This window comes from Aotus nancymaae, unplaced genomic scaffold, assembly GCF_030222135.1.
Source record: "Aotus nancymaae isolate 86718 unplaced genomic scaffold, 86718_ANA_hifiasm-v0.15.2.pri h1tg000067l, whole genome shotgun sequence".
In the NCBI taxonomy this organism is placed as follows: Eukaryota; Metazoa; Chordata; class Mammalia; order Primates; family Aotidae; genus Aotus; species Aotus nancymaae.
The window spans coordinates 3,754,562-3,771,151 of record NW_026988482.1 but is presented as its reverse complement, the minus strand read 5'-3'; positions in this window follow the sequence as shown (position 1 = coordinate 3,771,151).

Below are 16,590 nucleotides of genomic sequence, written 5' to 3'. Positions count from 1 at the left end.
ACACATACCACACTTACATAATATCAAGTACTGTTCTCACACCTGACATGGATTATCTCAGTTAATTCTCAAAACCCTAGGAGACATATATTTTCTTCCTTTTCTCATATTGCAGATATGAAAACTGAGGGCTTGAAAAGGACAAATAGTTTTCTGAAAGTCACACAGCTTGTAAGAGATGGAAACAGGAGTTGAACACAAGTTTGTTGAGTCTGTTCACTTCAGGCATTCTTAGGCACTGGGGGTATACAGGTGAACGTTCTGCCAGCTCAGGCTCTTTCTGGAACTCACCAGGGAAAGTCTTCTTTCCTCAGGCTTGTCCCTTGCCTGACTAGTACAATTTCTGAGTACTGAGGTTTTCTGTTTATTAACCCGCTCACTTGTTCCTGCCAGAAAATTTTCCTTTTGATAATCTGGTCCCAAACTAAAGTTGTGGTATTGGGTAAACTTTGGCATCCAAATTCAAGCTCCTTTGATTTTAATGGGATTTCTTCTGCTAGCGAGGCCATCTGTTATTTTCATGTTTATTATTATTTTTTGAGACAGAGTCTTTCTGTGTCACCCAGGCTGGAGTGCAGTGGCTCGATCTTGGCTCACTGCAACCTCTGCCTTCCAGGTTCAAGCGATTCTTCTGCCTCAGCCTACCGAGTAGTTGGGATTACAGGCGTGCACCACCACGCCTGACTAACTTTTGTATTTTTAATAGAGATGGGGTTTCACCATATTAGCCAGACTGGTCTCGAACTCCTTACCTTGTGATCTGCCCGCCTGGCCTCCCAAAGTGCTGGGATTACAAGAGTGAGCTGCTGTACCAGGCCTGTCTGTTATTTTAAGAGCTAATGTTGGAGCCTCTAATAGAAGAAGCCACTGAGACAAAGGCCTCTGCCAAAGTTGAAATTCTCCAATTAGAGGCTATTTGCATGCTGGAATGGGTGTGCCTTTTTATTGCTTTCTGGGTGGCCCACACACCCTCCCTGCCACTCCCTAGGCCTGGCTTGTCCTGTTCCTTTCCCTGCTGCTACCTCCATCTCCAGTTAGTGGCTGCCAGGGAGAAGTCTGAAGCCATTTGCTACCACTCCTCCGTGACTACCCCACCCTAAAACTTCATGAACTCCATCCAGCAGCCTGTATGGCTGGTCACTTGGGTTGAATGGTCCTGGAAGAAGCCAGAAGTTAGATGATCTGTTCCTCTTACCTCATCGCAGAAGCATGAAAAAGAAAGCGCTCGGTGCTGTACACTGCACACAGGAGCTTGGGTATTCCTTCCCCGGGCACACTATGAGCAGGGTGGGACTTAGCTGAGAGGGGCCTGTGGAGACCCAGATGGGTTCCGGGTAGCATCTAGACATCCCTTTTAGCTGCTGTGTAGAACCTGGCTTGAGAGGACTGATCCAGGAAATTCCTTGCTTCATGTTTGTCTTATGAGTTGTTCTAGTCAGCTGCATATCCACTCCAGGGTGAAGATCCCTAACATTGAAGGCTAATCACGCCTCCATCAGAATTCATATGATTTGCTGGTTCTGCAAAATCCTCTTTCTAACCGACCACACATTTACAATGTGTTGTTCCTGGACACTGTCTGCACGCCCTGAGCTGTGTCAAGCATTATTAATATCTATAAGCTATTGCTATTATCCTTACTCGTCTGTTCAGATAGACAGCGAGATCCTTGTGGGCAAGAGCTGGATAGTAAACATGTCTGTATCCTCGGTGCCTGGCACACTGCCAGGCGCATAATAAATGCCCAGTAAAATGTTTGTGGAATCAATTAGTAAATGCAATGGCTCTGTGAATTCTCACTGGGAAACACTAGTTCAGATTTCACTCCACTTTCTTTAGGAGGAAATGCTTAGGCTATAACAACACATAGTTGATAAAAATGATGGACAAAGCACATTTACAAAAATTAGTGTAGAATTAATTAAAAATACTATGAAGCACTTTATTTGGAAATGCATGAAGAGGTAATTGTCAAATAGATACCAAACAAGACATAACAAATTTTTATTTTTATTTTTTACAAAGGCTGTTGGGTAGACATATCGGTGTGACTTGCTATGGATCTGAAGTTCTGGGCTGTCTGAGTGATCAAGTATATCATAAGTGACACCCTAAATGCTATAAAATTATAAAAGTGAAGAGGATGAAATTTAAGACACAGTTAAAGAAACCTCTACAAATGCCTATAAAGTTTGTTTAAAGCTAAGCATATAAAGATATGCTTAAACTATGTTCCCAGCCTGTATCATTTCCTTACAAATCCAGCTTGTTTTTGTTTGTTTGTTTTCTCCTGTGTGCTTTTGTCTCTTGGAGTCAGCTGCCAGGTTTAGCTTTTTGGTCCTCTGCGTGCATTTCTAATCTCCGCTTTCTTTTAGCGTCCAGCTTTGCCTGGCTGCTTCTGTCACCTCTTTTGCAAAGGATGCCTCTGGAGGAGGTAACTATAGGAGCACTCCCCACAGATCAGACAGTAAATGTCCTGAGCGTCTTCACACGTCTACTTACCTCGATCACGCTGCCAGACATAAGTAGTTTTCTCAATTTAATGGATGATAGGTTGGCCTTTACCCAAGAACAATCCTCGAATTTGCTGCAGGAAAATTCAGGGGCTACTTTCAGAAGCTTTGTAATGAGATGCTACTAGTTGACAACATTTTATCTTGGTTTCCTTGAAAGCAAGCAGTCATGCTCCTAGTTTAGACATGCAATCAAAGTACACTTTCTGATGCCAAGCTGGCAAAAATGATGGTCTCTGGTATTTGTCTGTGCAAAAGAAAAGGCATCAGGATGAGAATTTCTAATTTTTTCCGCCTTTTTTGAAAATAAATAGCTGACAAATTAATTTTTTTCAAAGTGCAAGCAATGGGTTGCAGAAATACTTTCTTGAGCTGAACTCACCTTGCCAGTCACTCAACTCTCCAGCAGTTAACAAAAAGGTTTTAAGATAGAAACTGGGGTATTTAGCCTTCATTAATCATTCATACTGTTCAAACACATCATCTAGTAACTGAAGAGGGGTTAATGGTAACTAAGCTTGAGTCTGTTGTCAAAAGTAGGTTTAACTTTCTATGAACTCACTGGACACAAAGAACGCTGCCTGCTTACTATTCCAAATGTCACCAGCTAGGAGCAAACGGATGACTACTAATGGTAATTAAATACCTCTGAAGCCATTTGTACCAATAACAAAGAGTTACTGTCAGAACTTGAATGAGGTCCATCTGCCCATTTCAAAAGAATGTTAACATTATATAAGTGATAAAGCAGATAGCAACAACTAAATAAATAGACAAACAAATAAGTTTGGCGGTAACATTTCTTTAGATGAACACTTGATTTCCTCGGTATTTCCTTTGGAAACAAGAGATTGATGAAAATATTCTATAGGCCTTACTTGTCTCAATCCCAGTTAGCCCATAAAGTTACTAGAAGGGGGTTCTTAGTAAAAATTCTTCTACCTTATTCCCAAAGCCATGAAAAAATTGAAATTTTATTTGACTTTTTTTGTTTCCTTCTGCCTTACAAACTTCCTGGATTTAGTGTTCACTCTTGGCCTTTTCATTTCATTTGCTGTCATCTCCTCAAGTGAAGGGGGAACAAAAAGGGCGGGTTTTTCTGCTTTCTGTCCTCAGAGCAGCGAATCCCACAATTGCTACTCCTTGTACAGGTGGATTGGCAGCCCAGGGTTTTCGCTGGTGGCCTCATCTGTTCAGCTGCCCCCAAGGTCCCTGCGAGGGGCTGTCTGACTTCTGCTGGATGTCCACTGTGGTTTCCTCTGCATCTTCATCTCTTTCTACTGCGACGAGACAATATATGAAAAGACATTGTGTGAAAGGACCAAATGCTGAAGGATATCTAAATGCTTTTGAAATGCACCTAAAATCCTAGGGAAGCAGGAATAAAAGGGCACAGAGGGTTCTGAGTGGGAGCTACTACATTCGTCAAGCCTTTGGAAAGGCAGTTTCTTGTAATGATATGGACTTCATTAAGTCAGTCAAAGGGTCTTTAACAGCTCTCTTTTGCCAGGAGGTAGAAGTACTTGTGTATCTGATGGCTCAGTTCCAGTGAGAAGAGAAAGTGGCAGGTGAAGAGGAGGAATTGCAAGGGCATCGTAGCGATCGTGTGTTAGGGGTAAGTGAGCAGTGAAAACTTAGACATTTACCTGTGCCCTTACATAATGCTTAGAGGGGTGTTGGCGAGGAAGCAGCAAAACAACATCTTGGAGACACAGAGATCAAAGCTAAGGAAGAAAAATGGGTGTATAAAACTTAAGACAGCAGCCTGTATCAGTTAGGATTGTTTATGTTCCAAAAAACGGAAAACTTAAACAAAACAATGGGAGAATGTATTAGCTTAAGTAACAGAGAAGTGTGGAAATTTTTTCTAGTTCAACAATGCCCCTAAAGACCCTGTCTGTCTCTTTGCTCTGCTTTTTGCTCATGGTGTCAGTTTTATCCCAAGCCTGATTTCCCACATGGTTACAAGATGGCTGCCAACAGTTCCTGAGACTGCATTCTTTCCCATACATGGCCAGGAAAAGAGAGATAGAATGTCTTTCTCCCAACCAAACAAAAGTCCTAGATTTCACTCTGATAGGACCCATATAGGCCACGCTGGCAATGAGCATGGGCTCAAACTCATTAGCAATTCCATGCTTACTTTGAGAGTTGGGGGTAAGGGATCAATGACTTCAAAAATGGAAAATGGTGGTGGTAGGGAGAAGAGGGATGGGGCTGATGAAACTGATGCAGCAGGACAGTCCACAGTGTAACCCTGACCCGAGTATTTCAATGTTGCAGGCTTCCTGAGAAAGGAGACATTCCATCAAGCAAATCTTTTCCCTGTTCCCTTAATTGAGTTACCTTAAAGAAGTTACAGCATTTCTAAGTGTATGGTTCTAAGTTCACGAATCAAAATGACAAGGTTGCTTAAATCCAGGTTCCTGGGCCCTTCTAATACTTCACGAATAAGAATCTCTTTAAGGGGTGACTGAGCTTGCCCTTTTAGCAAGCTTCCTGAGTAGTTTTATGTCCAGTAAAGTTTGAAACACACTGATTTCATAGAAACTTGACCAAAAGTAAAGGTATCCAGAGAGCGCCTTCTTGCTTTAGGAAGATTTGATAAAGTTTCTTGAACTTCCTTTGCAAATTGTCTCAAATAAAATAGCTATTAACAGTTGCCACCTTAGTATCATCTCACATTGGTATGGACATTATTTTACATTAGTAAAATGTAAAAGTATTTAATTGAAACTACCTTTAAAATGATTTATGTAATGTGTGTGTGTGTGTGTATATATATATATATATTTTTTTTTTAGATGGAGTCTCACTTTGATGCCCAGGCTAGAGTGCAGTGGTGTGCTCTCAGTTCACTGCAACCTCTGCCTCTCGGGTTCAAGTGATTCTCCTGCCTCAGCCTCCTAAGTAGCTGGGATTATAGGTGCCCATTACCATGCCCACCTAATTTTTGTATTTTTAATAGAGACAGGGCTTCACCATGTTGGCCAGACTGGTCTTGAACTCCTGACCTCAGGTGATCTGCCTGCCTCAGCCTCCTAAAAAGTGCTGGGATTACGTGCGTAAGCCACTGCACCTGGCCTGTAATATATTTTTATGAGGGGAAATAAATCTAGATTTTTGACGTCATGCAGGCAAAAAAAATTGTGTGTTGCATTTTCTCTTTTTAAGATCCACTTCTGGAATTATCCATATACTCTTAAGCTACATTTTGATGTCCTTTTGGTTTCAGTGATGGGTATTGCCATATTTATAAAGATTTACCAAGAGAAATGGTTTTTCATTACATTCGGAAAAGAGGCAGATAACTTCTAACTCACTAGGCTTCTTTGTACCAAGGAAAAATGTTTTTCTTCTGCTGATAAAGATGAAAAGAACTAGGTTTTATCCTCTGGGTGATCAGTGACTCACTGGTAAAGTTTCCTTCACAAAACTGGCTTATTTTGGTTAGTTTTCCCTCATATACTGAGGTAGAGAAATAACATTATCTTCATTATTATCCTATTTTATCCTGGTGGTGATGGTGAGTCTTGAAGCATTAGGAACTTGAGTGAGTGTTCCAAGGAGTTAGTGTTTTGGTGATAAGATTTCTACAGGAATTACATGCACAAATGTTAAACTTGTTTGTTTAAAATATTATTGTATATTAAGCATGCTAGACTCATGCTAAAGTTGATATAGTCATCAGCCAAACAACACGGCACCTGTCCTCATGGGGTTTCTAGTTTAGTACTGTGCTGTGTAATACAGTAGCCACCAGTCACATATGGCTATTCATATTTAAATTTAAATTAAACAAAGTTAATATTTCGTCACTCAATTGCATTAGCCACATTTCAAGTCCTGAACAGCCACATGTGGCTAGTGGCTATCGTTCCGGACACTAGGTAGGGACCATTTTCATCATCATAAAAGGTTCCATTGAACAGTGCCAGTAGTGGAATCAAACAGAATTAAGTGCAAACTGTGTTTCTGCTACTTAACAGTTGTATGACCCTGGAAAAAATTACTTAATTTCTCTGAATCTCAATTTCTCGGTTTATAAAATGGGATATAATAGCTATATCAGAGTTACAGTGAGGATTACATGAGACAGTGTTGAGAAAGCTTTTAGGTAAGTAGCACATGGTAAACACTCAACAATTCTTGATTACCATGATCTTCAACATTCAACATTCTGTCTCTCCTGGAAGCATTTTATGCTTCTCTAATTGCCATTCAGCACACCATAGAAGGGCAGAAAGAGACAGGTCTTCTGAGGTCCTCTTGTCACTCAGACTGCGTCCTCAGGAGTTCTCCAGCAAGGTGCTTTTACAGCACTTATGTCTATTTACCTGAACTGTGACCCACACAGATGACACAGGTCACTCTTCCAACATATTATACTGCATCTAAGGATGAGAGAATTTTCAGAATCCCTTCTTCCAGCTTTAAATAATAAACCAAAGGATACAAAGATATTGTGGGTTTACAAAAAGATTATATTGAAGTAAGTGGGCACAGTTAATTGAGAGAATTTATTAGTCATTATTTTAGGCAAAGTTATCTGTTAGTGCAGAGTAACAAACAGTTTTTATCTTCAGGGACAACTCCAATCAATAGTTAAATGCTTCCTATAGAGCATTTGAGAAGTGCTGTGAGGCCAGTTAGAACATAGCAAGAAAGAATCCAGTCATCAGTTAGCAATACCAGCCCTGGACCTGGGAGTTAGGAAGAATTGGCACACATTTTATGTATTTGTCAATCTTTATTAAGGGATGGTTTGGTTACAGAAGCAAGCAGGTTTCTCGTTTTGGGCTACTGTTACTAAGTGCAGCAGTGTTCAGTAGATCAAAGTTTGTCTGAGGTCTAAAATCACCTCGGGCCTGTTGTACGTAGACATCAATCCCACCAGCCATTGGCTTCATCATCTTAAAGTGATTCTAAGGTATAAAATCCCGCACTACTTGAAGGCAGGGAGCAAACACTGTGTTTTACATTTTACCGTCCATTAGTTAGATCAGATGACAATTTTTGAGATGCATAATTTATACTATTCCTTGGCTCCCAGATGAATGAGAAGTGGGAGGAAATAATTAAAGACCTAAAAATCTTCCCAAAGTGCAATTTCACTGTGTCATTCCAGACCCAGGAACTCACAGTGGCTCCCTCCTGCTAATAAGCCTCTCTTTTTAGCTTTCGAGTTCCGTAGTCCAGCTCACATCCTCTGCTTCTAGCCTTCTTTACAACTCACCAACAGCAGTCACTCCTGAGTATCCAAAAGCCACACTGCCTGTTTTTCTGTTTCATGTGTGTTGGTTTCAGCTTCCCGACTGGGTTATCTGCATTTTTAAAAATGGGGCTACACTTCACATGTCTTCTGACCCTCCCAGTGCAGATGATCCCAGTAAGATCCTCGAGGAAACAGGCCTTCCCAAAGTTACTGGGCTCAGTAAATATTTGTTGATCTTGTTTCTTGATTGCAGTATTTCAATAAATGTTTGATTGACTGCATGATTGAAAAGAAAAACCGAAGTGATGGATTCCTGTTATTTTCTGCTAGAAATTCATTGCAGCAGGAATTGTGTCTGATTTGTGAAAAGGAAGTAATGTGATGCTGTCCACAATAGGGACTGACTGAGACTGAAGTCAAAGCACGTCATCCTTCTGCTGGCTTCCCTGAGGCAGCTTTCTGGGAGACGCCCAGGTGTCCAATTCACGTTTCTGAAAGGTGATGCGTGGGACAGCTAATGAGAACAGGGCAGCTCTGGTCAGATATCCCTAAATACATTTTACAGCTATAAATTGTGGTTAATAAGTACAAACTGAAAATTCCAAACCCTTAATATGTTAAAAGATTTGATTTGTAAACACTTACCCCAATATTGAAAAATTGTGTTATCTCAATATGTTGTAAAACAGTAAACTAACTATAATAAAATTGGTCCAAGTGTTTGGACAACGGTTGTAGTAAGGTCATTTTCAACTAAAACGTTTGTTCACTTCCTTTTGCTTTAATACTGTGAATGATTTAAAGGGGAAAAATTGAGAAAAGGTGGACATAGGTGAAGTTAAAGTGAATATGGGTTTTATCAGTAAAATGAGTTTATATAGGAATTGTTAAATATAAAGAAAAGAAAACAGCTTTATTTAGCAACAACTAGTAGGCAGGTCTAGAGATGCAATTTTATGTTACTGATTATTTTTATGAAGAAAATTTACTCTAAACACAACATTTAAATCACAGAAGTAGTGGGATGATTTGAATTCTGGAGATGTGAAAGTATGTGATTTGCCTTCTCTCTCTCTCCCTCTCTCTCCCTCTTTCCTTCTCACTCCTGAATTCACCTGATTATATTAGATGTATTTTCTTATTCTAAATAACAACTCCACAACGAACTTCCAATATGGAGTTGAATCCTGGCACACAAGTATACGAATGTACAGATAACTTTTTTTTTGATGAAGAAAAGCTTGGTTTGTTTTTGCCCCCTCCCTCATAGGCCAATATCTGAATACTAGAATGAGGCTGTACATCAGTCCTAAGTAGGAGGACTGTGGCTCTGGTCCTATTCAGCGACTTGGCATCACCCATCACACAGGGCCCTTGCTTCCATGCCTTTGCACATGACATGCCTTTTTGCTAGGAACACGCTCTAATGCCTGTCTCACCCTGGTAACTTGTATTTACCCACTAGGCCCTGAGGTAAACTTGTATTTACCTCCCTGTACCCCCGAACATACACCTACACCCACATACGCCCCCTTCCCTTTGGCTAGATCAGGGGCCCTTTCCCACTGTTCTCACAGCACTCCAGGCTTGCCTCTGTCATAGCAGGTAAAGCCTGTACTGTCACTTGTCAGTGTAAGGCTGGTTGCATTGCCAGGAGCTCGCGCACACCGCCCCCCTTCCCTCGCCGGGAGCTTGGATGCTCCCCACTCCCTCTCGGAGAGCTCGGACACACACCCCTCCCTCCCTCGCGGGGAGCTCAGACGCTCCCCACTCCCTCGCGGGGAGCTCAGACACACCCCCTCTCCTCACCAGGAGCTCGGACACACCCCTCCCCTCACCGGGAGCTTGGACACCCCCCTCCCCCTGGGAGCCCAGGAAAAACAGCCCCGCCAGGACCTACCTGATAGCATTTTGTCCAATCCCTGCCATTTTGTCCGATCTGGGCCCCACTCCCCACCATTTTGTCTCACTCACCTTGGGCACAGCCAATCAAACGCCTCCACTCCCTATAAAACCCCACATCTGAAAGGAGTCCGCGCGACTTCTCCAGCCCTTCCTGTCGGACCGCAGAACCTCACCTGGGAGCCTGAATAAATTCCTTCGCATTGGATTATTTTCGTGCTGGCCTCAGTTTCTTCGTTTTATCCTCGGCGAGAACAGACCTTACAGTCAGTTTACCTGATTTTCCTCCACACCTGCTCCCTAAGGACAGGGGAGATGTTTTCAAGTTACCCAGCCCAGTGCCTGGCATAAAACAGAAACTCTGCATGTCTTGATTTAATGAATAGAAAACTCAGAAAAAATTCAGAAATATCGAGTAAATAAATGTAACTTTATCATAGGGTAATTAACCTGTCAAGGGCAAGATCTGACTTTTGTATTAATCCTTAGTACCTAGGGCAATCTTTTGCACAGTGAGGTGTTGAAGAGATGCTTGCTTTGGGAACTGAATTATTACTTTCAGATATAATCAATGATTATAACTAGATTCTCGATATTTCCTAAGTAGTGAAATTTGTGGCAGAGGACGGTTGGTTTCTCAATGGAGAATACTGGTTTGTGATATTTGTATGCATTGTTGGTGGATGCTTCAAAGGAAGGGTTTCTGAAACTTGTTTAATAGTAAGAATCATCTGAGAAGCATTCACTAAAATACAGCTTTCCTATTCCCACCCCAGACCAACTGCATCACAATCTCCAGAGTGAAGATTGCAACATTTTTATCAAGCGATTTTCCTACGACTTGAGGGGTTTTGGTTACTATTTATGGGACTTAGAAGCAATTTTGCCTAAGCATTGTGATAGCTGCATTTTATATTCAGAATTTTGAGTTTGCGTTTCCCCTCAGATTATATAAAGTAGATTCTTCCTAAATCCATTAGAATGATTTCCAAATGCTGAAAAATTCCAAATTAGTGGGGGTCCATAAAATCAAGATTCTTTTGTGAGCCCAAATTTCTGATTTGAGCAGCCTGGGTATGTTCAAATTAAATTTAAAGCAAGCCCCAAAACAGGCAGTGAAACTTAGAAAGCATCTCATCCTACTCTTTTGTCCCAATGCTTTAAATGATCGCGTATTCTACGGTGGCCCCTACCAGGGGCAAATGGTTCTATGCGGGACAGCTGAGACCACAAAAATCTCTCGCTTTTTTTTGAAGTTGGTTATGGGAATTCTTTTCCGGAGAGAGCAATTTTGTATAGCACTTTGCTGTTGTGTTTGACTTTCTAAACACCGCAAGTACAAATTTATTTGGTAAAAAGTATGCTGAGTTAAGAAGTTAAAAAACAAAACGAAACAACCAAGCTAGCACTTGAGAGTGTCAACCCCCTACTCCAAAGATTTTGTTTTAGAAATCCTTTGAGTACGTGGGGGTCAAGGAGGAAGGTGAGCACCGCTCCTTTACCAAAGATTTGGCCATTTCTACAAACTCATCGTGCTCAGGTAACTCTTTAACCTTCTCCCTGTACACCAAACATGTACACATGTGTCTAACAACACCCTGCCACCACAGGAAAGCAGATTACAAGGAACAAAGGATATTAGCCTTCTGGTGCTGAGGAGCGAGGTAAACTGCAGAAACACACAGGAGACAGAACAAACAAGGAAGAACGAACTGACTAATGAACAGGACAGGAAACCAAACCAGAAAAACAAACAGGCAGAGAAAGCAACTGGTGATTAAACAAAGGAGCAGAGTAACTCCGCGGAACCCAGGAGTCTGGCGCTCACCTGGGGCCCACCTGCTGAACAGGTGAGGGAAGGCAGCCAGAGCTGAATCCTTTGTGGATTACAGTTCCCTCTCCTCCCTCCACACCCTGAAACGGGTAGAGTGGGGGAGCAAGCAGAGAAGCTGCATCTGTGGTTCTTTTTCCCTGATGGAAGACCCATAAACGCTTTATTATCAAGAGCCCATAGACGAGGCAGTGGTTACTGCAAAACAAGTAGCAGGAAGGACAGACTTAAATTTATCAAAGCTACAAGGCTCACTGGCTTAAAAGAAAGCTTCTGCTTACTGTGTAACTAGGTTCGGCTAGAGCTGTATTAGAGTGGAGGATAACACTGAGTGGTTGTAAATAAATTTTTGTATTTTGCTTGCAATACAATTCCTTTCTCGGGGGCTCCAATGTAAATAGACACACACACACTCACACACACACACATTAAATATAAGTAACAAGTATTTATTGAGCACCTACTCTGAACAAGGGATTGTGTGTGGCTCTCTATGTAGCCAGTGTTATATAATGTACATATTAAAAAGATTTTATTGAGGACTCTCAACCTGACGGTGGTGCTGTATGTGTGAAAGTGCCTGAAGAGATTGCTTTTATTAGTACTTTGTTTCCAAATGCTTATTGAAGACTATTCAGGGTGAGGTGGAGGTGTGGGTGGGGAATTATGGGGGAATATTCAAAAAGATGGATTGTTTTAAGAAAGGGGACACAATGGGTTTGCTATTTTTTGACTCAGCTACAGCTTTTCATAGTGGAGATATCCAAATTCTATTTTCCTAGTGAAATTATATTTGTCCTGCTTGAAAACACTCTTGAAAATTTTCTTAAGAAAAAAGCTACGCAGGTAAGTTAGAATACTTTTTGTATTTCTTAACTTTAGATTGATCAGAGGGCAAAATGTTTTTCATGGCTCTAGAGTCAAAAGTGAGGTTGATGCACAAATTTCAAGCCATGAAATCTTCTTATATTTCCAAAAGGTGAGGCACAAATTTGGCTCTGCCATTTTTAGCAGCCAATAAAAAGAAGGAAACACTATTAGTTACGAGATTCAGTATATAAGTGAAAATAAAACAAATCAATTTTTTTCAAACAAAAAACAAAAATGTGGATAAAGAGACCAGAGAGAAACGTCTCCTTTAGCTGTTCTTAGGAAGGGTTCTGAGTAATGAAATAAACAATATCTACACAGCACCCTTTGATAAATACCTTTGCCTCATTTTCTTTTTAATTTAACCTCTCTTGCTGAATTGTGTGTATTATCGTGAGACCCTTCAGTCTGTTTTGGTGCAAGGTTAGGGTAGGTGGGTAGGTAGAAAGATGGAAAATATGCTGGTCTGAATTAGGAAAAGGAGAAACAGCTTTCTGGAAACCATTTTTACTTAGTTTACTAAGTGTCTGCTCACCCTTACTGTATCACTTTTCTAAGAAAAACTTTGAGAATGCCTTCTTCGTTCTACAAATAAAAGTCCTTTGGATTTCTGTACCAGAGAAATACAAAGCTATGGCTTTCTTAGCCCCGAGAGTTCTGAGCCCACCCCTGTGGATGTTCAAGAAAAGGGGCTAAGTCCATCTCCTTCCATTCATGTTGACCTTTAAACAGAACACACCATAGAGAATAGCTTGGAATTTAAGCTTATTAAAGATACACTTTTTCTGCCCCTTGGACACCTTCTATTTTCCTAAACCTGCCCTGCACTTTCCATCTCTGTATCTTTGCCCAAGTTAGTGTCTGTCCCTGGAATGCTTTTCCCGTCTACTTCGATGTGTGTTTATAGAAATCATACTCATCTTTTCTAGGTCAATCCAAATTCTACTTCTTCCAGGAAGCCCTTCCCAATTACCCAACTATGATCACTCCTGCCCAATTCTCCCCAGAGTCCCTCATTAGCTTAGAAGCACACACATTCTGTGCTGCATTGCAGACACCTATGGATAAACGTTATTTTCCCATTTGGTAAAAAGTTCCCTGAGGTTTTTTTCTCTTTGCAACTTCCTGTGAAGCTGTCATCGCTTCCAAATAAAAAGCTAAGTTAAAAAGACAGTCTTCTGAGGGTGCTCATTTTTAAACATCCCTCCCCTAAGGATCTAGAATAGTGACTAGCACCAAGCAGGTCCTTGATGAGAAATTGTGGAGTGAATGTCCATGAACGAACACGGAAGCAGTATGTGCCAATGGGTAGAGAGTGGATTTCATCTTAGAAAACCCGAACTCGGGCCTTAGCTTTCTTTCCTACTTGGGAAAATCTAGAACAAGTGACTTAGTCGTTCTAAGCTCATTTTTTTTCATTTGTCAACTGGGAATAATAATAATACATCACTTCAATGGGTTATTGTGGGGATTAAGTGAGATAACGAACGTGCTCTTATTTCATTAGCTGTAAGCACCATGCCAGTGTTAGTTATTATTGAGATTGTTGCCAAAGGAATTACACATCGCCACTGGAGTCGCTCTTGGTGCCAGTAGCTTGTAGGTGCATCATTCTAAGGCAGTCTTGGTTTGACACCCCCTTTCTATCTCTCTGTCACACTCGATGACATTCTTGAAGCACTCTTTCTCTTTTCATCCCTCCCAACAGTCCCCTACGTAGCCCATTTTATCCTCTCCAGTAAGACTTAGAAATAGAAAAACAGAAAACTGGAACAGCTTCATAAAGCTGTGCTCCAGGGAGTTTAGAACGTGATTATACGTTAGTAGTCAAAACATTTTTAGTTCAATTTATGTTCTGAACATTGTTATTCTTATGTGAAATACTTGTGTGAAGGAATTCCCTGACTTATAAACACCAACTCATAAACTGTTCATTTTTAACAAGGGTCCTGGAGCAACGACCTCAGCTATTGTAGACTGATACAAACTCAAATGTGGTTTGGAAGGTTGGCAGGTCAGGCCATCAGAGATTTCTTAAGAGGAGAGAATGAGGAATCTCGTGGGAGGAAACTTCACAAGCCAAGAAGCTGAGGTTTGCAGAATGGGTCCAACAGCAGTGCTGTATCATTCCGTATCTTACTCAGATTGCTTCAAACTGTCACTTTAACAGGGAAGGTATATTAACATAGCTGAATTTCTGCAGCCTAATGCTAAGAAGTGTAAGTTAGGGCCGGGCGCGGTGGCTCACGCCTATAATCCCAGCACTTTGGGAGGCTGAGGCGGGTGGATCACAAGGTCAAGAGATGGAGACCATCCTGGTTAACATGGTGAAACCCTGTCTCTACTAAAAATACAAAAATTAGCTGGGCATGGCGGCGCATGCCTGTAATCCCAGCTACTCAGGAGGCTGAGGCAGGAGAATTGCTTGAACCCAGGAGGCGGAGGTTGTGGTGAGCCGAGATCGCGCCACTGCACTCCAGCCTGGGTAACAAGAGCGAAACTGTCTCAAAAAAAAAAAAAAAGAAGTGTAAGTCAGAACTGCCTCGTGAACACACTAACAGTGTGTCATGGAGGGAGGAGGATGTGGCTTGGTGTGTTTTTCTCTATAGTTCAGAGCCTACTAGAAGCCCAATTAAAGTAAGAATTAGACGTTTTGCTACACATCAGAAGGAACTGATAGTTTTCCTGGTGTGATCTGGGACCCACATAACCAGTGTTAGAAGCAGAAAAGAGTCTTCCATGGTGTATATGTGCCACATTTTCTTTATCCAGTCTATCACCTGTGTAACAAACCTGCATGGTCTGCACATGTACCCCAGAACTTAAAGTGTAATAATAAAAAAAAAGAAGCAGAAAAGAGTCACAGTGGCAGAAGAGTTGACTCAGTACCCAGGGGTGTGCCTAGTCATTGTTAAGACCAGCATGGGCAGCTCCTTGTGGTGTGGAACCTGTATTCTAGAGCACACAAAATACCTTGAGTGTGAGAAAGGATGGAGTTGCCACTATTCTGTGTGTAGGGACCCAGGCAGGCAAACACTATTTTGTTTGTATTAGTGCAACCCCGTCAAACACCTCTATTAGACTCGTGCTTGGGAGGCATGGGTTCTCCCTTGTGATCAGCCCCCGGCCTGACTCCTCTCCTTTGCCTGGAGCTCGCCCATGCCTCTTGCCTTTGCCACCAGGACCACCGTGAATACATGCTGGCCCCAGAGCAGCTTCGCTTTTCTCCTTCCTCTTTAGTTCCAGCCTCAACTACTGTTCTTCCATCTTTACTGCAGGTGCCAGAAAAGGTGGTCGAAACACCCCTAGAGGAAATGTCTTTCTGTCCTGAGTTAAATCAAAGAATTATCTTTCTGATGGAAACAGAGTTGTTCGGTGTGGCTTCCAAACAACTCTGAGAACTTAAGATGAGCTTCACAGTATGGGCTAAGGAGTTTCGTTGTGATCTAACCTTCATGACATAGATTATGTCATTCTCATGGGAGTATGCAGTTTGTATTCCAACCAGACAATTTATTCAGCAATATCGGCTACACGGAGAGGTCTATATGGAGAAGGATTTGACTCACTTATTTCGTACATCGTAAGAGGGCTCAGTTAATGTTGGTTGAATTGAGTCATATAATTTAGGGATCATCTATTTCAGCCAATCCTGCCTGGAGCTTCAATAGTCTGCTTTCTTTTAATTCAAATGACATTTTCCTGTTAAGTACAGGGTCAGCACCACTAACTTCAATCATATATTGTCTATCATTTATTGATATAATAAGATGTGAAGATAATTGAAATGCTTTCCCATAATTTGGTTAAATGCTCTCCTTGGTGGCCTTTTTCTTCCATCTCCACTGAACTCAATAGTTAGATATGATTTCCTTTGTGCTAAAAATAACAAAGATAGTATTTGGAAGAAATCATAATGGATGAGCTGATAAATTATTTATGGCAATTTCTAGAAGCCTGCCAAACTGTTTTGTAATGTAGTAGAATCTTAATTTTTAATGAAGGACCCTATGAAAATCTGCTAGGGTAAAAACCGTGACCTCTAAATGATATCACGAGAGTCCCATCCCGAGCCAGACTGCGCTTTTTCCCATCACCTCACCAGGGCTTCACCTCCAGCTGACCCTACCTGGTCCAAGCAGAGGGGAGTTGGTTGGTACAAAGCCTGACTAAGACAGGAAAGGTGGAGTGAGGGAGAAGCCCAGCTCTGAAAGGCGACAAAGCAAACCACCTTGGGGAACTATTGTGTGCCATTTCAA